We start from the raw sequence: 26,068 nt of genomic DNA on the forward strand, positions 1-26,068 counted from the left end.
AGGCGATCGCTCAAAAAGCCTGGAGAGAAACGTCAATGTTTTGGTGGTGGGAGGAAGGAGTTGGCTGGAACACTACATTCCAGCTCAGGGATTTGAGAGAATTCTGAAAATAAGTGATTTTAGGGTCTGGTGAAAAGATTACAGGGGAGAAAAAAGGTTATAAAAAATTAACTTGCTTTTTCTCAAGTGCTAAATAAGAACACACTTTTTAAAGATGTCAGTAAGGCCTACATGGACCTGGAATCCACTTTAAGAAGATAGGTGATTCATCACCACCTTGTGAATAATATTTAAAACATACGATTTTGAGGGTATATGGAAGGGTTATGTGTTCATAGAGAATATGGAAACACTAATTAAACTGTAATGAGGAAGATGGACTACTTAATGACTCAAGTCACTATTCCTCTTTCTTAATTTACTATCTCATGCTTTTTCTAGAACCTACATGAAATATAAAAAGGCTTTTGGGCTATTTCTGTCACTGTATTTCTTCTTTTTTTCTTCACTCTAGCCTTTTGTCCTTGACTGTCTGTGTCTCAGTGCTTCTTCTCCCACTTTCTCACAAGAATCACCTGACTTTTCATAATCTCTAGCTTTCAAGACTCACCACAGAGAGTAATGTTTCATTTGGGGAACTTAGTATTTTCTAAAGAACAGGCGCAGTGAGGACCACATGCCCTAGGGGGCTGATAGGTAGAATTAGGAGAAGGCAAAGGCCACTGCTGCCAGCTATAAGACTGGGACAGATTGTCTCGCAGGTTACCAGGTGAGTCCTTAGTTGCTCCATGATGCTGGTATTGGAATGTGCAAGCCTTCATGTGTTGGGATGGAAACAAGCGTCTGAGTAGGTGCCTGGGGATCTGTGACCAGCCAGAAGCAAGAGATCAGAAGGGAATAGGAATAATGCCTCCATAAAGGAGTAACAGGGCGACAAGATAAATGTAGCAAAGTCAAGAGCTCAACATGCACTGTAACCTTGGCCCTAAATTCCTACGTTATCCCAGGACCCCTGTGAATCCCACATATCAATACATCATAAGGATAACAGGTTGTTGCTGGTTGGGGATCAGTAATCAGAATTGGCAAGAAAAAGATCCCTGCAGTGAGGCCAGGTTGTTCGCCACGTGCAGGGTGTGTGAAGGGAAGGAGTGACAAGGTGGCTGAGTGGGGAGCTGTACCGGGTAGTTGTTGTGTGGACACTGCGGTGGTGCACGGCCACTAAGGCTGCGTAATAGGTGTCATTGCTGGAGGTAAAGGAGCAGAGTTTTGATTGAGTCCAGGAGCCACAGGACAAGGTACACTGAGCCTCGCAGAAAGTGACTGATGTGCATACCTTACCCAGGGATTTTGTGCCACTCCCCATCTGTTTTAGTTGCCTTTTCTGAGACTGGTTAGGGATTGAAAATCATGGTTGCAGAACTGCTGGCTTGAGAGGATAAATGGGATGGTTATTTAAAAAAATTTTAGACTTGGAGCCAGAACCCTTTGGCTCTTCCTCTTGTTAGGTTTTTGATTTTGGACAAATTTATTTGATCTCTGGTCTCTGCATCTGTTCAGTGGAGATAATAATACCTGATCTACCTGAGCATGGCACAAGATTGTTATAATTGTCAAATGAAGAAATGTATGTGTAATCTCATAACCATGAAAGTATAAATGTAATTTATTATCAGAGTATCAATATCCTATTAGCAAGTGATTCCTCATCGAGCACAACATTATTCTCAATGATTTGAGCATTTGTCTAGGTACCCAGTGATTAGTGAACTGATATAGGTGAGAGATAGTAAATCCAGGTTTTTACCACATGTAATAAACCTGTTAATTTGTATACTGGCTCAAGTAACAGGACAAAATCAATACTTATTTCATAGGTGAATAGATTATTTGGGATGGAACTATAAAAAATGAATAATTATATACAATATAAAACTTTATATTTCTTTTAAAATATCCAATAAATAATAGAAAGTTTCATTATGGATATGGTATTCTGACTAAAAGTAAAATATTTATCATTAGAAAAATAGTTCTCTCTTAGTGCTGGTTCTCAGACTTCAAAGTAGCATATTGAAGATAGCAGTGCATTTAATGCTAATATAAAATGATTTTGTTCTTCACTGTCATCTTTTTTTTTCAACGTGTTTCTATTTCAGAACCCTACAAAAATATTTGAAAACCATATATATAAAATGAGGTTGTTAATAGTTTAAATCTATAAAGAACTTACACAACTCAATAGCAAAAAAAAAAGAAAGGAAAAACCAACCAGAAATAACACAATTAATAATTAGGCAAAGGACCTGACAGAGACTTCCCCAAAGATGACATATGAAAGGCCAACAGGCACAAGAAAAGGTGGTGAATGTCACTAGTCATTTACTAGAGAAATGCGTATTAAAACCGCAATGAGATATCACCTCATGCCTGTTAGAATGGCCATCATCAGAAAGACAAGATAACAAGTGCTGATGTGGAAGTAGAGAAAAGGGAACTCGTGTGTACTGTTGGTGAACTTGTAGATTGGTACAGCCACTAGGTAAAACAGTATGGAAGAGCCTCAAAAAATTAAATATAGAACTATCAATATGATCTAGCAATTCCATTTCTGGGAATATGTCCAGAGGAAATGGAAACATTAACTTGAAAAAGTATCTGCACCCCCATATTCATAGCAACACAATTTGCAATACTCAAAACATGGAAACAACCTAAGTGTCCATTAACAGATGAATGAATAAAGAAGTTCTTCAAAGTAAAATATTATTCAGCCATAAAAATGAGGAAATTCTATCACCCGTGACAAAATGGATAGACATTAAAGACATTGTGCTAGGTGAAATATGTCAGAGAGAGAAAGACAAATACTATATGATCTTGCATGTGTAATCTAAAGAAAACAACTCAAAAAAATAATCAGACATGTGGTACCAGAGGCAGAGGGTGCGGGAGGGGGATTGGAGGAAGGTGGTAAAAAAAAGAAAAAGGTACACATTTTCAGTTTTAAGATAAATAAGAACCAGGGCTGTAATGTACAACATGACGACTATGATTAATACTACCGTGTGATACATAGGAAAGTTGTTAAGAAAGTGATTCCTGAGAGTTCTCATCGCAAGGAGAATTTTTTCTTTTTTTCTTTCTTTCATTTTTCTTTCATTTTATATGAGATGATAGATGTTGACTGAAATTGAGATAACCGTTCCACAGAATGTATGTAAATCTAACCATCATGTTATACTCCTTAAACTTATACTGTAATGAAAGTCAATTATCTCTCAATAAAACTGGGGGAAAACTCCACTCAAACTGAAGTCCCAGAAGCCCTTAAATACCGATTTGAAGAAACAGGTGAATCATTATACAAAATGTTTTATGTTCTAGATTTGTCTGATTGCTTCCTCATGGTGTCTTGTAGCTTTTCCCTCTACTCCCTACTTGCTATAACCTGTAAATTTGGTCCAGAGGCTTCCTTGGATTCAAGTTAAATGTTTTTGGTATGCACACTTCATACGGCATCTCATCAGGTTGTGTTGTCCACTCTTTGTGATGCTAAATTGGTGGCAGCCAAATATCTTCTTTATAGAGATGAGATTTTCCTTATAGTTAGTAGTAATCTGTAGGACAGTGCTTTGATATCATGTGAATATTTAGTTCTCCTTCAAAGCTTTGTTTAATGGTTTTATTTATTTTTTAAATTTTATTTTATTTAACTTTACAATATTGTATTGGTTTTGCCATATATCAAAATGAATCTGCCACGGGTATACATGTGTTCCCCATCCTGAACCCTCCTCCCTCCTCCCTCCCCATACCATCCCTCTGGGTCGTCCCACTGCACCAGCCCCAAGCATCCAGTATCGTGCATCAAACCTGGACTGGTGACTCGTTTCATATATGATATTATACGTATTTCTTAGAATCCACTGATGATTCTTGCTGGAATTAATGATTTCCTTGGGGATTGTGAAATGGTAGTTTTCTATTTCTTCCATATTTTTAACTGGCATTTTTTTTCCTATAGAGCTTCCTCATATCAACCTAAGATAAACAACAGTATCTCTTTTAAGAAGCAAGTGAAATGCCTAATTTTTTTCTTTTTACTTACCAACTTTGGGGTACTAGTCATCTTAATTGGTGATACTTCTTGTCCTCTCTTTTGAGTATAATTACATATTGATTGTTTTTTACTTACAACTCTTCTTTTTTGATGTTCAGATTGTCTAAAATTTGCCAAAAGGGAGCCTCCTCATGATGGCTTTTGTGTTGTTTGGATATTCCCATTAGTCAACGGATGCTTCTTTGCTTTCTGGTAGAAAAAAAGTCCCAGGCTTACTTTATTCTGTTCCTGCCCCAAACTTTTAAATAATTTTTAAAATAATCAGCTCTTTTAATATAGAAACGTCACCAGACCATCTCTTTGACTCATTCATTCGTTTAGCAAGTATTTGTTGACTGTCTATTATATGTCAGGAACCTGCAATATCAAAATAAGTCTGGTTCATATCCTATTCTTGGAGAACTTAAAATCTGGTAGGATAGAGCAATCATGAATACCTGTAAGGTGGGAAGAGATGCATATTTTATAATATAGGTGTGAACTGTGAGTCCAGGAATCCAGGTGTGCTGAGTGGTTATTGAGCATGAAGGAATGTATGGGGTGTGGAGCTTCAGAAATGGAGAAGTGGTTGGGAAACAGAGATGGAAAGGCTGTACACCTGGGGGGACATGGTTTAGTCTGAAGCGAATATCAGTGGTGTTTGCTCTTTGTCAGAAAACGAAGTTAAAGAGGATTCATGGGAAGGTGGACTAGGATCCAGTCATGAGTGGTGTTTAAATATTGTGCTAAGACATTTGGATTTTATTCTAAAGAAAATGGCAACCACTGAAAGACCTTTGTTCATTGTTGTTATTATTTGATTTTTAAATCAGAACAGTGATGTAACTGAAGATATGCTACATTAATCCTCGTGTGTGTATGTGTGTGCGCGTGCGCGTGTGTGTGTGTTAGTCACTTAGTTATGTCCAATTCTTTGTGACCCCGTGGACTGTAGCTTGGCAAGCTCCTATTTCCATGGGATTCTTCAGGCAAGAATACTGGAGTGAGTTGCCATTTCCTTCTCCAGGGGATCTTCTTGACCCAGGATTGAACCCGGATCTCCTGCATTGCAGGCAGATTGTTTACTGTCTGAGCCTCCAGGGAAGCCCATTAATCCTCACAGATAGGTCTCTTCATATGGGGCCATCATAAGGGGAAATGTAACCACATTGCCAGTAGGTTATTTGTTGAACAAGTTGTCTAGTCATGGGTATACTGACTTGAATGTGTGGGCTCTAGCTAATCCTGTGATTTGTGTCTTATGTGCAATAGCAGATCACCAAAATGTTTTAATGTTACTTCATGGTGAGGTTTGGCTCAATTGCCCATAACTATGAGAAGGTCTGGGGTCTCCAGGGGCTCATTGGTAAAGAATCTTCCTGTCAATGCAGGGGACATGGATTTGATCCCTGTGTCAGATATCCCCTTGGAGAAGGAAATGGCAACCCACTCCAGTATTCTTGCCTGGGCAATGCCATGGACAGAGGAGCCTGGAGGGCTACAGTTCATGGGGTTGCAAAGAGATGGACATGACCTAGCAACTCAGGATGCACCCATGCATGAGAAGCTCTTTGAAGCCCAGATAACTCCTTCTTTCTTGGTTCTTTCTCCAAAATTTGATAGAGTTATATCTCTAGATATTAACTTATATCAGATCAGATCAGATCAGCCGCTCAGTCGTGTCCGACTCTTTGTGACCCCATGAATCACAGCACGCCAGGCCTCCCTGTCCATCACCAACTCCCGGAGTTCACTCAGACTCACGTCCATCGAGTCAGTGATGCCATCCAGCCATCTCATCCTCTGTCGTCCCCTTCTCCTCCTGCCCCCAATCCCTCCCAGCATCAGAGTCTTTTCCAATGAGTCAACTCTTCGCATGAGGTGGCCAAAGTATTGGAGTTTCAGCTTTAGCATCATTCCTTCCAAAGAAATTCCAGGGCTGATCTCCTTTAGAATGGACTGGTTGGATCTCCTTGCAGTCCAAGGGACTCTCAAGAGTCTTCTCCAACACCACAGTTCAAAAGCATCAATTCTTCTGCACTCAGCTTTCTTCACAGTCCAACTCTCACATCCATACATGACCACAGGAAAAACAATAGCCTTGACTAGACGAACCTTTGTTGACAAAGTAATGTCTCTGCTTTTCAATATGCTATCTAGGTTGGTCATAACTTTCCTTCCAAGGAGTAAGCACCTTTTAATTTCATGGCTGCAGTCACGATCTGCAGTGATTTTGGAGCCCCAAAAAATAAAGTCTGACACTGTTTCCACTCTTTCCCCATCTATTTCCCATGAAGTGATGGGACCGGATGCCATGATCTCCGTTTTCTGAATGTTGAGCTTTAAGCCAACTTTTTCACTCTCCACTTTCACTTTCATCAAGAGGCTTTTGAGTTCCTCTTCACTTTCTGCCATAAGGGTGGTGTCATCTGCATATCTGAGGTTATTGATATTTTTCCCTGCAATCTTGATTCCAGCTTGTGTTTCTTCCAGTCCAGCGTTTCTCATGATGTACTCTGCATATAAGTTAAATAAGCAGGGTGACAATATACAGCCTTGATGTACTCCTTTTCCTATTTGGAACCAGTCTGTTGTTCCATGTCCAGTTCTAACTATTGCTTCCTGACCTGCATACAAATTTCTCAAGAGGCAGATCAGGTGGTCTGGTATTCCCATCTCTTTCAGAATTTTCCACAGTTTATTGTGATCCACACAGTCAAAGGCTTTGGCATAGTCAATAAAGCAGAAATAGATGTTTTTCTGGAACTCTCTTGCTTTTTCCATGATCCAGCGGATGTTGGCAATTTGATCTCTGGTTCCTCTGCCTTTTCTAAAACCAGCTTGAACATCAGGAAGTTCACGGTTCACATACTGCTGAAGCCTGGCTTGGAGAATTTTAAGCATTACCCTACTAGCGTGTGAGATGAGTGCAATTGTGAGGTAGTTTGAGCATTCTTTGGCATTGTCTTTTTTTGGGATTGGAATGAAAACTGACCTTTTCCAGTCCTGTGGCCACTGCTGAGTTTTCCAAATATGCTGGCATATTGAGTGCAGCACTTTCACAGCATCATCTTTCAGGATTGGGAATAGCTCAACTGGAATTCCATCACCTCCACTAGCTTTGTTCGTAGTGATGCTTTCTAAGGCCCACTTGACTTCACTTTCCAGGATGTCTGGCTATTCTAGGTCAGTGATCACACCATCGTGATTATCTGGGTCGTGAAGATCTTTTTTGTATAGTTCTTCTGTGTATTCTTGCCATCTCTTCTTAATATCTTTTGCTTCTGTTAGGTCCATACCATTTCTGTCCTTTTCGAGCCCATCTTTGCATGAAATGTTCCTTTGGTATCTCTGATTTTCTTGAAGAGATCTCTAGTCTTTCCCATTCTGTTGTTTTCCTCTATTTCTTTGCATTGATCGCTGAAGAAGGCTTTCTTATCTCTTCTTGCTATTCTTTGGAACTCTGCATTCAGATGTTTATATCTTTCCTTTTCTCCTTTGCTTCATAGTCAACATCAATTATGTAAGCTACAGCAATAAGTAAAAGACGTGAACAACCAAAATGATGCTGAAAATTCAAGCTGAAATGAGACTTCCTGTGCTCTTACTTTGAGGCTACTTTTGTTTTTATATTTATTACAACTTGCATTATCTGGTTTCCCAGCTTAATTCAACATATCATGTAAAAGATGAAATGAACTAGATGCTGTCACATCAAGGACAGCAAGGAATAACTCTTCTAACCTGCATATAGCAGAAGGCATAAGCTGTTAAATCAGAAACAATAACTCCAAAATCACTGTGCTTAAGCTATTCTATGTGAAGAAAATAACTCCAACAGTACCTGCAGGTATAACCACATCATAATTAGTGTTTCTATCTCGACAGTCATACACAGAGCAGGTTCTGTTTAAGGATATGAAATATCTCAGACTTCCATTCTAAATGGAAGAAATGAAGCTCAAAGAAAAATATTCTGGGACTTCAAGAGGTAAATTGCCCCATCCCTCTCCCCTTTGGTAATGAGATCAGTTTTGGAGTCTCTCTGAACTCGTCTTAAGGAGGCTCCCATGTATTAATCATTTTTATTCTCTTTGGTTGCTTGTGGCGTGAACTTTCCCACCCTATTGTATGTTGTTCAACTGTACTTCCTGTCGCTTTGAGACTCCTGCTTCTACCATGGCTTGGCATGAAATATATTTTCTCCATCTCTTAGCTCAACTAATTATTTTATCTCCAGGGTTAAAGCATCATACAGACCAGCTAAAATTAAACATCAACACTTTAAATTAAAATGTATAACATACAGGCTTAATTGCCACCAGGAGTTTTCTTGTTTGCAATTCTTAGACAATCTCACTCTATGTTAAACTGAAGGAATCTCAGGAGACTTTGGTCAAAGCAGCCCTTTAAAGGGAATTGATCCTGTTTGAATGCCACCATTTATATCTTAGCACTCCATTTGGCAACCTGAAGTGTTTGTCACCACTGTCCAAGGATCTTTGCTTAGGACATCGCCTCTCCTTCAGGCTTCCTTGAAGAATTGTTTGTGAGCCTTCACTCAACAACCCATTTATTCATTCATTGAATCAGTGCACAATTTTCTGACATTGGTGATACAATTATGATACAACTAGGGGATACAACTAGAAAGATGAGGTCTCTGTCCTTATAGAGTTTACATATCAGTGAGATAAGAATCAGAAAAGCAAGCATGCAAATAAGCAAAAAAAAAATCATTAAGTCCAATAACTATAATTTTAAGATGCAGTAAATATTAGGAATAAAATGAATAGGACCTGAGAAAGAAAATAATTGAGTATACCTATCTTTGGTAAGATGATCAGGGAAAGAAGTAATATTTAAACTGACTGCTACAGAATATGAAGATGATAGTCATATGAAGAAGGAAGGAAAAAATCTGGGCGGAGGGGCCAGTACGGGAAGGAGCTAGGTTTGTTTAAGGAACTGAACGCAGTCTGTAATACCTGGGGTGTGTGGACAAGCATGAGAGCAGCTTGGGAGGAGTGATAGACGGTGAAGGACAGCCACGGCAGACCCCTGAGCATTCCGGGACCCAGGGGGAGGTGCCTCTCACCGCACTGGTTGAGGCCGAGGTCAGATCATTCCTTTAAATAGACTTCTAATATCTTTCAGTGTCATAGTTTTTTACCTTTTCATACTCTTCATGGAGTTCTCAAGGCAAGAATGCTGAAGTGGCTTGCCAATCCCTTCTCCAGTGGACCACATTTCGTCAGAATTCTCCACCATGATCTGTCTGAGTTGGTGGCCCTACACAGCACTGTGCATAGTTTCATTGAGTTAAACAAGGCTGTGGTCCATGTGATCAGTTTGGTTAGTTTTCTGTGATAGTGATTTTCATTCTGTCTGCCCTCTGATGGATGAGGATGAGAGGCTTGTGGAAGCTTCCTGATGGGAGGGATTAGCTGTGGGGAAAACAGGGTCTTGCTCTAGTAAGTCTTTAATCAAATTTTCTGCTGATGGGTGGGCTGTGTTCCTTCCCTGTAGTTTGGCCCGAGGCTGAACTATGGTAATGGTGGTAATGGCGACTTCCTTCAAAAGGACTTACACCAGCACGCCACGGCTCCCAGGTCCACTGCAGCCAGAGCCCCGGTCTCCACAGCAGGCCACTGCTGACCCATGCCTCTGCAGGAGACATTCAAATCCTCAAAGGCAGGTCTGACTCAGTCTCTTGTGGAGGTCACTGCTCCGTTTCCTGGGTCCTGGTGCACACAAGGTTTTGTTTGTACCCCCAAGCATCTCTGGAGAGTATGAGGTTTGATTCTAAATGCAATTGTGCCCCTCCTACTGTCTTGTTGAGATTTTCCTTTGCCCTTGGATGCAGGTATCTTTTTTTGGTGGGATCCGACATTCTCCTGTCGATGGTTGTTCAGCAGCTAGTTGAGATTTTGGTGTTCTCGCAGGAGAAGATGAGTGCGCCTCCTTTTGCTCTGCCATCTTGACTGCTGCTGCTGCTAAGTCGCTTCAGTCGTGTCCTATTCTGTGCAACCCCATGGACGGCAGCCCTCCAGGCTCCCCTGTCCCTCGGATTCTCCAGGCAAGAACACTGGAGTGGGTTGCCATTTCCTTCTCCAATGCATGAAAGTGAAAAGTGAAAGTGATGTCGCTCAGCCCTGTCCAACTCTTTGCGACCCCATGGACTGCAGCCCACCAGGCTCCTCCATCCATGGGATTTTCCAGGCAAAAGTACTGGAGTGGGGTGCCATTGCCTTCTCTGTCCATCTTGACTACAAGGGGGGAAATATATTAATAGAATAATGGAAATAAAAAATAATGGAACAGTATGTTGAAATTTGACTGGTTTGGACACAGCAATATTAAATTCTTTTCATGAGTCTGTTGGCTTAGGAGATAGCAATAGTTCATTTTTTTTCACTCTTGTTCAGTCACTCCATTTTGTCTGATTGCGATCCCATGGACTGCAGCACACCAGGCTTCCCTGTCCTTCACTATCTCCCAGAATTTGCTCAGACTTATGTCCATTGAATCGATGACTGTGGTCCTAAAACAAAGATCAGAAAAAAGAGTTAAGAAAAGTGAGGAAGAAGAAGGCCATAATTTTGTTTAATTTATCCCTTACTTAGAATAAGAGTATGCCTGATGGGTAGGAATCAAGCCTCCAAAGAGGAAAAAATGTGTATTTATAAATTTTTTTAGTCTCTTTCAGATATAATAGCAATGAGCTAGTAAGCATTTTCAAGAACAACTGAACTACAAGCCCACCTTTATAAGCTCTAAGAAGCAGTGATGATCAGTCTTTATAGTAATCAAGATGATGTAAGTGTGTGGGAATTACTGTTATAATGTTTTGTGCAAATATGTGTGTATGTGTGTGCGTGTGTGTGTACGTCTGTGTGTGAGTGGCTCTGTTGCAGATTTACCAGAAAATAACCCCAGTAGCTCTTTTTAAAACTTGGTAACTTGTATAAGGTGAAAGAGGAGAGTGAAAAAGCTGGTTTAAAACTCAACATTCAGAAAACTAAGATCATGGCATCTGGTCTCATCACTTTGTGGCAAATGAATGGGGAAACAGTGAAAACAGTTTATTATCTTGAGCTCCAAAATCACTGTGGATAGTGACTGTAGCCATGAATTTAAAAGACACTTGCTCCTTGGGAGACAGGTTATGACAAACCTAGACAGCATATTAAAAAACAGAGACATCACTTCTGCCGACAAAGATTCGTCTAGTCAAATCTATGGTTTTTCTAGTCATGTACGGATATGAGAGTTGGACCATAAAGATGGCTGAGCCTGTTTGGGTTTCTATAACAGAATGCCATAGACTGGGTGGTTTGTGAACTTCAGACATTTATTTCTCACAGTTTTGGAGGCTGGAAAGTCCGAGATCAAGGTGCTGGCAGATTCAGGGTCTGATGAGGGCCCTTTTCCTGGTTCACTGCGTCCTCACAGGTTAGAAGGGAGAAACAGCTCTCTGGGGTTTCTTTCATAAGAACACTAATCCCATTCATTAGGGCTCCACCCTCATGACCCAATCACCTACCAAAGGCCCAACCTCCTAATACCATCACATTGAGGGTAGGTTTCAATTGGGGTGGGGCACACAAACATTTGTTCTTATTCAGTCGCTCAGTCATGTCCCACTCTTGACCCCACTGACTGCAGTATGCCAGGCTTCCCTGTCCTTCACCACCTCCCGTAGCTTGCTCAAACTCACGTCGATTAAGTCGGTGATGCCATCCAATCATCTCGTCCTCTGTTGTTCCCTTCTCTTCCTGCCTTCAATCTTTCCCAGCATCAGTGTCTTTAAAATGAGTCAGCTCTTCACAACAGGTGGCTAAAGTATTGTAGCTTCAGCTTCAGCAATCAGTCTTGAATATTCAGGGTTGATTTCCTTCAGGATTGACTGGTTTGATCTCCTTGCAGTCCAAGAGACACTCAAAAGTCTTCTCCAACACCACAGTTCAAAAGTGTCACTTCTTTTTTGTTACAAACATTTAGTCTGTAACAGATGCATTTCGAGTTTTAGTTTTGGTTCTAGACTTTCATTTTTGAGCATGTTAACAACTGCAGCCTGTCAAAGAATTTTAAGTCAAGATTTTATTTAAGAGTGTTCTATTTGGGGTTTTGACTTAGCAGTAGCAGCAGCAACAACCATTCTTTACACTCATCATACATACTTGCTTTTTCTCCTTGCTCTTCCACTTGCCCTTATTCTCCTCATCCTATCTTCCTCTTGTTGGGTGTCCTTTCCTCTTGACAAGATAAGCTAACTTCTGAGGCTCTGGGTCTTTTCTGGCTGTGCAAATTAGAGCCCCAAAGGAAATCCAGCTTCATGTGATCTCCTCCTGCCTGATATCCAGACCCTGTGAGCACAGCCAGGATGAGCCTTAGATAGAGATGAGGGAGGTAGACACTCAAGACTTAGAAGTCTTTGCAGACCCTCCTCACTGCTGCTGTGAAAAAAGGTTTCCATCCATTAGCCTTCCTTAAAATTATCTTATAGATGAACACATTTCAGTCTTTAATTGAAGAATATTGAATTCATGAACTTAGAGATGGGTCCCTTGTTAATGTTAATGCCTATAAATATTTGGTATGAATTAGTACATCAGATATCTTTCTGATTCAGCAGCTAACAGGAATAAAGATGGGGATAGCGTGGACAAAGGTAGTGAGAGTTTTGTATAGAGGCTTTTACATATGACTTTAAGATTTACTCCAATATTCTTAGGCAGCATTTTGGGTCCTTGCCTTTCTCAAAGTAAGCACCCTCTGCTTTCATTAGAATTTTCTAATTAAACACTTTTATCTGCCTTTACCTTTTTATATGACTCTGCTGCTGCTGCTGCTACTAAGTCGCTTCAGTCATGTCCAACTCTGTGCGACCCCATAGACGGCAGCCCACTAGGCTCCTCTGTCCCTGTGATTCTCCAGGCAAGAACACTGGAGTGGGTTGCCATTTCCTTCTCCAGGGCATGAAAGTGAAAAGTCAAAGTGAAGTCGCTCAGTCGTGTCCGACTCTTCACGACCCAATGGACTGCAGCCTACTAGGCTCCTCCGCCCATGGGATTTTCCAGGCAAGAGTACTGGAGTGGGGTGCCATCGCCTTCTCCGTTTATATGACTCTAGTAAATTGATTAATAATCAATATATTGTAAAGCAAAATGTTTTCCCTAGAAAATTATTTTTATATTTCCTGCAAATATTTTTAAGTAAAATATCTGTTGTAAGTTTTTAAATGACTTCTGGTTTTCTTTGTTTTCTTTATCTTCAAATATTTCTCATTTATTAGTGAATCATATCTCAGTATAATCTAGATAAAATGTATTTTCTCTCCTTTTAAATACTTTTATATTCTCATCTGTTTTTATGGCATGTTACTGCATGTCTCCAGAGGCACACAGCATTTTTATTTTCAAGTAAATTTATATTAGTTACAGTCTCCAGCTGTTTTAGATATAGGATCATTTCCTGTCGGTACTGTTTCCAGGACAATTCTTTTTTTCCCTCACAAAAATGAAAAATGTAATTTAACAAAGACATCCTATAATTGCCTTCATATCTAGCAAGGTATCTAGCAATCTAAATACTTATTTTATTTAAAACATCTGTCTACATAATATCTAGTGATTGTCCAGGGCTATATCATTCTTGGGAAAAGCAGCTGCTGCCATTTTTATTTAATTTATAAGGAACCACCAAAAATGTCTCCTTAATATTGAATCTTCTGGCACTCTGTCATATGTAAGTTTTTTTTGTTTTTTTTTTTTAATGAGAATAGCTTACCTTTTTGGTATTTGCAGTTAGCCTCTTTCAAATTAGGAAAGACCATTCTTTTAATAATCACTTGGGAAACCCTGCAAAAATAGTAAGCTTTTGTTATATGTATCAAGGTATCATAGTAAAAATGGTGGCATGCTACTCTACTCACAACTAGACTTACATTGGAAGTCACATTTTAATTAAGTTTTTTAGAGTTATTTGTCTGTAATGCATTCTCTTTTCATTTATAATGAAAGTGTAATTTTTTTTTTAATTGTGAAGCCAATCTGTTGATTAGAGCAGTCAGTTGATATGTTCTTGTCATTCTTCAGAAAAATGCATGAAAAAGATGGCAACATCTGTAAAAGCTCTTTGTCTTGGGGGTGATGCTGAATGTTGCTTATAGAGGAACCCATTTGTAGCTCTGTTTATAGTGCAAAATCCTTGGAGCCTAAGGTAAAATGTTTAACTTTTAATAGATTGTATCATTTGAGGCTCAACTGAATGCCAAAACCAACAGATACCCCGGCTTACAATAGTGTGTCTAAATGAGAAAGTTTACTTTTTCCAGGGATGTAATCAAAATATTCCTCTTTGGAACACTAAGAGTATGAAAGGGAAATGATTATGGTTCCCTACTGACATACTGTTTGATTGACAGCAAAAGCCAACACGCACACCACCTGAGACATCTTGTTCAGGAACTTTCTGGAGGGTAGTAAATTGGTGTTGGCACAAACACAGAAAAATAAAATGACTTGATTCAGCACTTCTCAATTCTAAATCCCTAAACACTAAAGAAAGAAGTAAATATTCATCAAATGATCAAAATTTATATTGATTTTTATTCTACATTAGCAGCTCAAAGTCAAGACTCTTGACAGGGTGGATGTCGGTTTGAATGATTCTCTTTGAAATGAGGATACAGGCACTGAGCTGAGTGCTACCGTGCATTCCTGAACCATAGGCCCTGATTATTAGTACCCTAGGAGGCTACATTTTTAAAAGAACGTATAAAGGCACACTTGTTCAGTTCTGTTTTGATAGCTAAATTGTTATTATTAGTATGTAAAGTAATTCTTGTTGTTCCTGCTTCATTCCTTCCTTTCTATCACCATCTAAGGACAACTATTTTATAGAATTTCACAGGAACTGGAGTGTACATTGTAGTCATAGAGTTAATAGCAGCATTTGCCAACATAATTGTACTTGGGAAGGAACTGCCAGTCCTGCAGGGCAAGAGAAGCTAAGACTGTATCTTGACATTATATGTCTTTAATTTTTAGTTTCTGCCAGAAAGTACATAAGGACTTGTGGTAGTGGTATTTGGAAGTTGGGAATAAGAACATCGACTTGACACCTGTGTCATTGTGCAGAGATTTGGTAAGGAACAGTAATGGAGAAACATAGAAATTCTAATCATCCCCTCCAGTCCACACAGTGTAATCACGCTCCCTTCCCACCCTAGCTCGTGACATAAAATGCTGAATTTTTAATGACTTTAACTACTTCCATTACAAAGAAGAGGAGAGTAGTGGTGGATGAGGTGATCCACAAATGTGATTGTGTGATATATTTGTTCTTTATGTTTAAGTGGAGGTGTTATCATTGTTGTTTTTAATATAGGCATCTCTTCTCTCATTAACATGGAGGAAGATGACGTTTTTCTTTACACACAAATGCAGAAGAAATAATGAAAATAGCATTCATGTTATTTTTTCGGCTTTGTTTAAATGCTTCCCATTTAACAAATACCATTAAGTATATAGCTTTAAAATTGGATTTCTTAAACATTACAGTGAATGGTTTTAATGGTTTGCCACTAGCACCAAGTCAGTAGACAGAAAGATGACCTTTTAAATATATAAATACAATATTTTTACTTAAATCAGTTATCTTTTGCAGTTGTCTTGAGTTTATTATCCACAAATAAGTATAAATAAACCTTGGGAACATAAGTCTAGGTTTTCTGGCGCTACCAGTATGGTCAGAGAAATTTTATAGCCTAATGTACAAAGATTAGTATATGTAAAATCTCATAGCTTAGTTGCTAAAGAATCCGCCTGCAATGCAGGGGACCCCAGTTAGATTCCAGTTAGTGTTGGGAAGATCTGCTGGAGAAAGGATAGGCTACCCACTGCAGTATTCTCAGGCTTCCTTTGTGGCTCAGCTGGTAAAGAATCCGCTTGCAATGTGGGAGACCTGGGTTCGATCCCTGGGTTGGAAAGATCCCCTGGAAGAGGGAAACGCTGGCTCCAGTATTCAGTCCATGGGATCACAAAGAGTTGGACACGACTGAGTGACTTTCACTCACTCACTTGCTGAATATGATATTGAAATAGCTTTGAACATCTTCCTAAATTTTGATATATATTTTATTTTTAATAAGAAATATTTAAATACTTTAAAAGTTTTTTATCCATTGATAAAAAGAATATCCTAACCAACTCACTAATTGTTTCCTTGACAGTATTTTCAAAGTGTATTGGTCATATATCCTTGAACAAATATTTTAGCTCCTGTTATGTGATATAATTTTCTATAATTCTAGGTTATAGGTTCCCTAAGGACAAGCACCATGTCTGACCCAGATTTGTATCTTAGACAATGTCTTACACATAAAGAGACTCTCAAAATATATTTGTCAAGTGAAGAAATGAAGACCTTTAATCAACTTTATTCTAAAGAGATGCATTGCTTCGTAGTCCATAGTCTCTGCTCCAACTCTTAGGAGAAAGAGACTTTGGTGCTCTACTCAATCCTATACACAGGACTCCTCCTTTGTATTGCCAAATAATATTTGTACTTAATTAGAATGTAGCTAATCATGAATGTGTGATAAATGTCTCCCGAGAGTTCATTTTAGGATCTTGGGGAACAAAAAAACCACTATAGAGGTGACAACTCTCAATCCTGGAGTGAATATGAGGAATTCTGCCAAACAAAAGCATGGAGATTTCCAAATGGAGATTCTAATCAATCCTGAAAGTCCTTGTCAGAGTCTATGAGGGTTTAGGGACCTGAAGGTGTTTCCAGAAGAGTGAAGTGATTTGGGCCAGTTGCAAGAGATAGATTCTATGGGGAGTTTAGAGGGGAGACATATTTGTATAAGGCATAAGGGGAAAAGGTGTGTGCTTAGAGATAGTGCATCACAGGTAAAGAAAAAAGACTAGTAAAAGTAGGAAAATATTCCCAAATAACAAAATTATTGTCAGAAAATGTACAGTTCCCCTCCATTGTATTGATGGATCCCCATGGTCTTCCTGAGCTGGTATGGATTCTTCCAAATACAAACTGTGACATTGCTGATGTCTCTTCCGAAAGCTCACATGACTCTTTTTTTTTTTTTTTAAATGGGAAATCAGGTTTTATTAAGCTATGACACATTCTTACCCAGAAGACTTCAAACTTCATTTTGAAATGTATTGTGTAGCTTACTCCATTATGACAAAAGCTGAAATTTTCATTCTATAAGCATGAACCCATTGTGGTTAGCTTTTAATATAATATGTGACATATAAGATCACTCTATTAGCTGAATAAAATATTACCAAATGATTCAGAATAAAGAAGGTTTTTCTTCCTTTCCTCTAGATAAAAGTAAACTAGTTATATATTTCAATAATTTTTGGTCAAAGAAAAAAATAGTCTCCTTTTTAAGAGAGAATAAAGCCAACTATTTTCAAAATTAAACTGAGGCTACAACCTTAAAACTATCTGTCTTATTTCCTTGTACATTTTAAACCATTTAAAATTTTCAAACTGTAAAATGTATTCAGCTAATTTATATAGATTGCCGATCACATACCATGTGCTGCACTGGGTGCTGGGGAGATGGCGATGAATACATAGATAAAAGCAATGAAGACATGGATAAAATATAGCAATGGCTACATAAATAAAGCCCCTGTCCACTCGCAGCTTCCAGTCCACAATTAGAGATAGACAATATAAAATAAGTTACCTATTTTGGCTACACAAGGTAAATATATATGAAGGACAGTAAGGATTGCTGGGTGGAGGGGTGGGTGTAGGGGGTGGGGGGCGGGAGTCAATTGAAGTATTAAGTAGAAGATCAAAAAAGACCTGAATAAGAAGATGACATTTTAGCAAAGACTTAAGGGAGGTTAGGGATGGAGCTGTCATGCAAACAAGGTCCAAATGCCCCTAGAGCCCTGGAGCAAGCCCACTGGCCCTGCTGGAGCAGGTCAGGATAGGTTGAAGACTCAACTGTGGCATGTGGACAAAAGCCTAGTTGGAGTACATTCAAGAGAAAATAGGAGAGGAATTGGACATAGTGAGTATAGATAATATGGATAAAAGTGATTTTGCTGTAATGAAGAACAGAGAAATGGGGCTTAAGCCAAGAATAGATTGGTATCAATTGATGTCAAGAGATTATTTTTCCTTTTTATTTATTTATTTTGTACGTTTGTGCTCAGTCTGTCACGTCGGACTCTTTGCGACCCCATGGACTGCAGCCCGCCAGGCTCCTCTGTCCCTGACATTTCCCAGGAAAGATTACAGAAAGTCGGTTGTCATTTCCTCTGGGGGATATTCCAGACTCAGGGAACTTGTGTCTCTTTTTTCTCCTGCACTGGCAGGCAGAACCCTTACCACTGCACCGCCTGAGAAGCCCTTTATTTATTTACCATGGGAGAAACACAGCATTTGGAGGGGTGGGGTGGGGACTGTGTTAATGAGAAGAATATTGTGGAGAGGAGAAAACTTGAAGAAGAGAAGGATGATTTGCTGCTGGGGCGATAATCTTTGCATAGATAAGAGGGGCTCTTTGTGTCTATGCAGGGGATTGGTTTGGGGTAGAAATATGGACATTTTCCACAGAAACAGGAGAGAAAGCAGAGGGTGTGGAATCAGATGCAAGTGGCTGGTAGATGTGGGAAGCTATGAAGTGAGCAAGCAGACCTACAATGGCATGAGTTAAGAAAGAGTAAAATTAATTTTCTAACATTCTCAGGATACCAACAGAGGGTCCTGGGATATGCAGTGACAATGAAATAATTGATATTTCTTAACTAAATCAGTGCTTTTTAGGGCAAGGACAAGGCATGTATCTGATGTGATTATAAAAGTAAGTGTGGGTTTAATCCTTCAAGATTGTTAGAATAACTGAAATTTACCCCCCTCACCACCAAATTTACAATGGGGTAAATAACTATTTTGTTGTTAGACACATTATAAGAAGGAAGTATGTTGTTGCTGCTGCTGTTGTTGTTGTTCGGTAGCCAAGTCCTGTCTGACTCTTTGCAACCCCATGGACTGCAGCATGCCAGGCCTCCCTGTCCCTCACCATCTCCCAGAGTTTGCCCAAGTTCGTGTCCATTGACTTGGTGATGCCATCCAATCATCTCATCCTCTGTTGCCCTCTTATCCTTCTGCCTTCAATCTTTCCCAGCATGAGAGTCTTTTTCCAATGAGTCAGCTCTCCACATCAGGTGGCCAAAAGATTGGAGTTACAGCTTCAATATCAGTCCTTCCAATGAATACCCAGGACTGATTTCCTTTAGGATGGACTGGTTGAATCTTCTTGCAGTCCAAGGGAATCTCAGGAGTCTTCTCCAACACCACAGTTCAAAAGCATCAATTCTTTCGTGCTCAACTTTCTTTATAGTCCAACTCTCACATCCATACATGACTACTGGAAAAACCATAGCCTTGACTAGACGGACCTTTGTTGACAAAGTAATGTCTCTGCTTTTCAATATGCTGTCTAGGTTGGTCATAACTTTCCTTCCAAGGAGTAAACGTCTTTTAATTTCATGGCTGCAGTCATCATCATCTGCAGTGATTTTGGAGCCCCAAAACATAAATTTAGCCACTGTTTGCACTGTTTCCCCATCTATTTGCCATGAAGTGATGGGACCGGATGCCATGATCTTAGTTAGTCTACTAAGGTGGCAATAAAAAATACTTTATTTTTTATTGGGTGGCTGGGTGGCTTAAACAATGGAAATTTATTTCTTACAGTTCTGGAGGCTGGATGTCCCAGATCAAGTAGTTGACAGGTTTGGTTTCTAGGAGGCCTCTCCCCTTGCTTGTGGATGGCCAACTGCCTTGTCACTGCATCCTCACATGGCCTTTTCTCTGTGGGACCACTCTTCATCTTTTTATAAAGACACCAGTCCTATTGGATTAGGGCCATACCCTGTGATCTGTTTAACCTTAATTATCTTTTTAAAGACCCTGTCTCCAATTACAGTCACATTTAGGTTTAAGGCTTCAACATACAATTTGAAGAGGACACATTATGTGAAATAAACCCATAACATTATGTTAAAAGTTTACTAGAGAAAAATGATTTAATAGAATCTCTTAGGTAGGCATTCTCTCTGTTGGATTGCTGGGCTTTTGTCCTCTTGGAAACTGTTGATTCTCTTCTCAATGCCATGTCAGGAGGTAGGAACTTTATGAGCATATCTGGACCAACCCATCTCATGACAGAAGAAGGGAGATAGAAGTAGATTAAGGCCATCACAGAAACAGTGACATCTTCTTGGCAGGTCATTGGATAGCTCAGATTCCCTGAGGTGACATTCTCCATAGACTATCCCCTTCTACTTTAGCCTCTTTGTCTAAATGCCCCCAAAGCTGCAGCCACCATTCTCTGAACATGCCACATCCTTTTGTAAGTCTGGGCCTCTGAACAAATGAAGAATTCTACCTGTAAAGATATGCATCTTCTTCTTTACCTGGCAAAGATATAGCCATACTCCCAGATCTGGCTCAGATGTTACCTCTACCTGGCTTTTACTGCCCATTCCTCACCTTCATGCAATGTTTTATTTCCCATCCTCCCCCATCATCATTTTACTCAGTGCACTTATCTCCTTTTGCCATGGCTCTTTCCTCCACTACACTGCAATCCCTTGAGAAAAGGGACAATGTTTTGTTCTTCTTTGTACCCACAGTTCTTGGTGTAGTTCCTGACACATGATAAAGGCTTAGTGACTATATGAGCAATAAGTTATTTACTGAGCCCCTATCATGTTCAAGATACTGCCTAGGTGCTGGGAATACAGAATGGCCAAGCAGACAGAGAAACACCATCCCTGTATGGAGCTTAGAGTCTGGAGACAGAGATAGAGAAAATATAAGCCAGCAAGTCTAAGAATTCTGAATTGAGATATGTCTGTAAAGGAAATTAACACTGTTCTGCAATGGAGAAAAATAAGGTGGATCTACTTTTGATAAGATGGACAGAGAAGCCTCCCTGAGAAGTAACATGTCAGCTGAGAGCTAAAGAATGAGAAGTCGTTAGCAAGAGAATGTTCTAGAGAAAGGGAACAGTATGTTCAAAGGTCCTTAGAGAAGAAAGAGCTATTTAAAGAACTGGAAGAAGGAAACTTAACAAGGGGCATAGTGACCAAGAAAGACAGAAGTAGAGAATGCGGTGTAAAGTAGGCAGGAAGCAAATCTAATGAGCTATGTTCTAAGTTTGTGTTTTAGATCTAAATGCAGTATGAAACTAACTTACGTTTTGTAGACACCACTCTGACACTGTAATGGAAGAGATGGGAGAGGCAGGAATGGGCAAGGGGAGATACACATTAGAAGATAATTGCTATCCTACAGGGGAGAGTTGACAAAGGCTTGGACCAGGCTGGCAGCAATGCAGACTGGGAAGACAGACTGGAGAGACATTTTGAAAGAAGAATCAACAGAATTTAAGGAGTAACTGGTTGTAGGAAATGACGAGGAGTCATGGATGATTCTCTGGTTTCTGACCTAAGCAACAGATGGTGCCGTTTATTTAAAGGGAGGATACTAAGAACAGAAAGTTTGGAGGCATGCAGTAAGGATGAGAATGGAGAGTGTTTCCAACAGCTATGCCTAAAGTAAATTCAGTTAGCAGTGGTTGGTTTTATGGCACTCAGAGGAGAGAATAGGGAGCCGTTACTACATAGGTAGCATTGAAAGCCATGGAAAAGAGTTTAAATAAAGAGGCCCAGAATTAAGCCCTGAAAACAAGAACCCATGATCCAAGATGTGAATCAAAAAGATCAACGAACTATCTATAAAATGGATTTGCGGCTGGTGGAGAAGGAGGGAGAATATTTGAGAATCCATCACTTTAAGTCAGCTGAGGTCTTATGCAGGCCTCGATTAGAATAAGACAGAGCTGATCCTTTTTCTCTTCTCATCATACACGATCTCCCATGGCATTCTCATTTCATCTCCTAGTGTCAGCCTTTGCCTCTGGGTTTATATTTCAGTCCTAATATTTCCACTTGCTTGCTGAACATTTCATTTTGGGAATCATACTAGTACCTCAAAGCAAAAGACTGTTTTAGCTCATTTGTTCCCTTTATCTATGCTGCTCATTTTATATTCCCATTGATGATACTGGCCAGGAAGTGAGAGGTAGATCTGTCAGTGAGTCTGTTCCTTCTTGTTCCTTTTCATTTTTCTTAATGGATAAGTTATCAAATCTTGTTAATTACACATCAATAATATTATTTAATATACTATAGTCTGTGTTTCTATGTGTAAAATATAGTCACTTTTAAAGTATCTACAATTGTCATTGTTGTTATTCAGATGCTCAGTCATGTCCAACTCTGCGACTCCATGAACTGCAGCATGCCAGGCTTCCTTGTTCTTCACTATCTCCTGGAGTTGTTTCAAACTCATGTCCATTGAATGGATAAGGCCATCCAGCCATCTCATTCTCTGTTGCCTCCTTCTCCTGCCCTCAATCCTTCCCAACATCAGGGTCTTTTCCAATGAGTTGGCTCTTCCCATCAGGTGGCCAAAGTATTCAAGCTTCAGCGTCAGTCCTTTAATGAATATTCAGGGTTGATTTCCTTTAGGATTGACTGTTTTTTTTCTCCTTGCTGTCCCAAGGACTCTCAAGAGTCTTCTCCAGCACCACAGTTTGAAAGCACCTTTTTTATGGTCCTAATCTCACATCCGTACATGACTACTGGAAAAACCATAGCTCTGACTAGACGGACTTCTGTTGGCAATGTCTCTACTTTTGAACTACTACTACTTTAACGACTACTTTTTAGCTCTCTAGATTTGTCCTGGCTTTTCTTCCAAGGAGTAAGCATCTTTTAATTTCATGGCTGCAGTCACCATCTGCAGTGATTTTGGAGCCCAAGAAAAGAAAGTCTGTCACTGTCTCCACTGTTTCCCCATCTATTTACCATAAAGGGATAGGACTGGATGCCATGATCTTAGTTTTTTGAATGTTGAGTTTTACACCAGGTTTTTTACTCTCCTTTTTGACCATCAAGAGGCTGTTTAGTTCCTCTTTGCTTTCTGCCATAAGAGTGGTGTCATCTGCATATCTGAGGTTATTGGTATTTCTCCCGGCAATCTGAATTCCAGCTTGTGCTTCATCCAGCCCAGCGTTTCACGTGATGTACTCTGCATATAAGTTAAATAAGCAGTGTGAGACTATACAGCCTCGATGTACTCCTTTCCCAATGTTAAGCCAGTTCATTGTTTCATGTCTGGTTCTAACTATTGCTTCAAAAGATGAAATTATTTTAATCAAAGATTCAGTGTGACTCTTTTTTTAAGAACTATAATTTCTCCAAATCTTTCTTCTAAAAAATTATCCGTAGAGTAAAATACAGTATGAGAAAAAGTTAAGGCAGTCCGTAGGTAGATTTAGACTGGCAAAGTCATTCAACCTTAGCCGAAGAAACAACTTTGGTTCTATTTTTATCATCACGTTTTGAAATGAATCACTGAAAGCAGAGATAGAAATGTAGATGGATAGGAAAAGCTGGGCCATCTAATTCATCTCCTTTTTAGCACAGGGAGGTTTCCTATGTCAAATGCCTGTGAGATATTGTGCAGTAAAAGTCTTAGATCACAGCATTTCAATCATTTTTGTAAGGTGACTAATTGTTTCTCCGGTTGCTCTCAGCATTGTTCTCTGAATTCCCTTCTAGAAATCCGTGTCACACAAGAGGTATTACCCTTGTGCACAGAAATGGCCAAGGATCTCAAAGGGCTGAGCTTCAGTTATTTTTCCATGGTAGTGATGAGTCTATATGAAGTTGACCTCCCTCTTTACGTTGCTTTTTGTGACCAGTGGCACACATTCATGAGATTTTTACCAAAAACAAGTAGTGGTCTAGTGTGCTACCTTAGGGTGGTTAAAAACTAACAGGGACCTCTAGGGATCAGACATGCCGCTTTGGCATGTAATGGTGCAGATTCATTATTTTAATGGGATTTCCAAAAGAATAATTTGTGTGGGATGTCTCCTCATTATCCCATGGTGTTGAGAAGGGGAGGGGTGGGGATAGCATTTGGAAAGACATTTGTTTTTAAGTTCTCTTTAAAAATTATTTTATCACTACTTTTGATTGAAGTATAGTTGATTTACAATGTTGTGCCAGTTTCTGCTGTACAGCAAAGTGGCTCAGTTATTTACTTATATGCATTCTTTTTTAATATTCTTTTCCATTATGGTTTATCACAGGATATTGAATACAGGTCTCTGTGCTACACACTAAGACCTTGTTGTTTATCCATTTTACATGTAATATTTTGCGTCTGCCAACCCCAAACTCCTAGTTCATCCCTCTCCTCCCCCCTCCTCCTTGGCCACCACAAGTCTGTTCTCTGTGTCTATGAATCTGTTTCTGTTTTGTAGAGAGGTTCATTTGTTCATATTTTAGTGATATCATATGGTATTTGTCTTTCACTTTATAACTTCGCTTAGTATGATAATCTCTAGTTGTATTAAGTTCTTTGACTACTGTTCAGTATCTCTCAGTGATCTCATATTTAGTTGCTTGGGAATATTGTATACTTCATTAAAAGATATAGAACCAATACATTTCTATTGTCTAATGTTTTTTTCTAATCATTGACTCCCTATATTCAGTTTCATTTTCTCCCCCCCAACCATTAAACAATATTCTTAGGTCTCTAGATATTTCTTCAAATTCTGTGATACCTGCAAACCTCTGAGTCGGCACTCTTCTGTGTTGTCATTAATATGCTCCATGCCTTCTCTTTCTCCATCTGTTAATAAATAGGCTGACTAACACTAGATTTAGTATTTCCTTCGTGCTTTCCACCAGCCACACCCTTTCTTCCCATACTGAAAATACTGCATGTGACGTTATCCTTAGTTTATAGTGTTTGACGTAATTCTTAATCCTTATGCAAGTCAATTAGTTTGGACAAAAAAAGGTTACATGAACCAATACATAGATTGTGGAAACTTCAGTTACATGAATATAGTGATTTTAGTATTTTTTAAGTTCTTCCTCAATATCTAGAGCATTCATAATTCGCCCCTGTGGAAAAGAACAAAATACAAATTCTAGAGTGATTTGAGATCTTCCATTTCATAAGCTACCCATTTCCTTTACAGAGTCCTGATTCGCCCTTTTAAGCAGCTGCTATTTTATGACACTCTTTTTTTTTTTTTTTCCCCACGATTGCATCTATAAAACCAGAGAGTGTGCAAGAGGCCTCGGTTGGCCATGGACATGAAGAATAGAAGGTCATCTCTGACTCTGCTTTTCCTACATGTTATGGAAATCTGGCAACTACCCAGCAACTGACCCAGACTTGGTCTTTCTGTAGGAGAGTATATAATTAAATAATAAAGAAGTAGACATTTTAAGACTGTTGAGAAATGTTAATGGGTGTGTGGGATTTAGTGAAGCACACAAAAAGACCTTAAGAGCTCCTTTGGTCCACAGCACACATGTACTCGGCACTGGCCTTTTTCCTTCACCACAGGCAAGCACGCCACTGAGAAGACTTCATTCCCCGTTTTATCTCGTGTTCTGGGGAACTCTAAAGCCACAGGGATCACAACAGCTGCAATAAATAAAGCATCTCTTCAATACATTTCCTTGCCAAATATTATTCAGCATTCTTTTGGCCTTGGTTTGATAGAAAACAGCATGGTGAACTTACTACCTCTCCTTTTAGTACAGTGAGCCCCAAGTATCTATGAAAAATTTAACAATTCAAGCCTGCATGTAAGCAAAATCACGGTTCTTTCTATTTTAAAATTATTAAGACAAAACACAGAGAACCAAAAAAAAGTAATGTAGGAAGTCTTATCCCTATTGAAGAGGTATTGAATTAGTACTAGGCTTTTTTATTCTCCTCAGGGTGAAGATAACGAGAAGCATCCAGAGTATGTGTCCATGCAAATGTATGGGTTGGAAGGGGACTCTTTAAAAAAAAATA

The 26,068-nt window shown here is 39.4% G+C and overlaps 1 protein-coding gene across 3 annotated transcripts in view; it reads left to right on the forward strand.

Moving 5' to 3' along the window:
* Positions 1-26,068, forward strand: part of AKAP6 (A-kinase anchoring protein 6) — a 401,429-nt gene that overhangs the window by 234,836 nt on the left and 140,525 nt on the right. The gene's annotated exons all lie outside the window — the stretch shown is intronic.

The sequence above is a fragment of the Bos mutus genome, chromosome 21 (assembly GCF_027580195.1).
Source record: "Bos mutus isolate GX-2022 chromosome 21, NWIPB_WYAK_1.1, whole genome shotgun sequence".
Lineage (NCBI taxonomy): Eukaryota > Metazoa > Chordata > Mammalia > Artiodactyla > Bovidae > Bos > Bos mutus.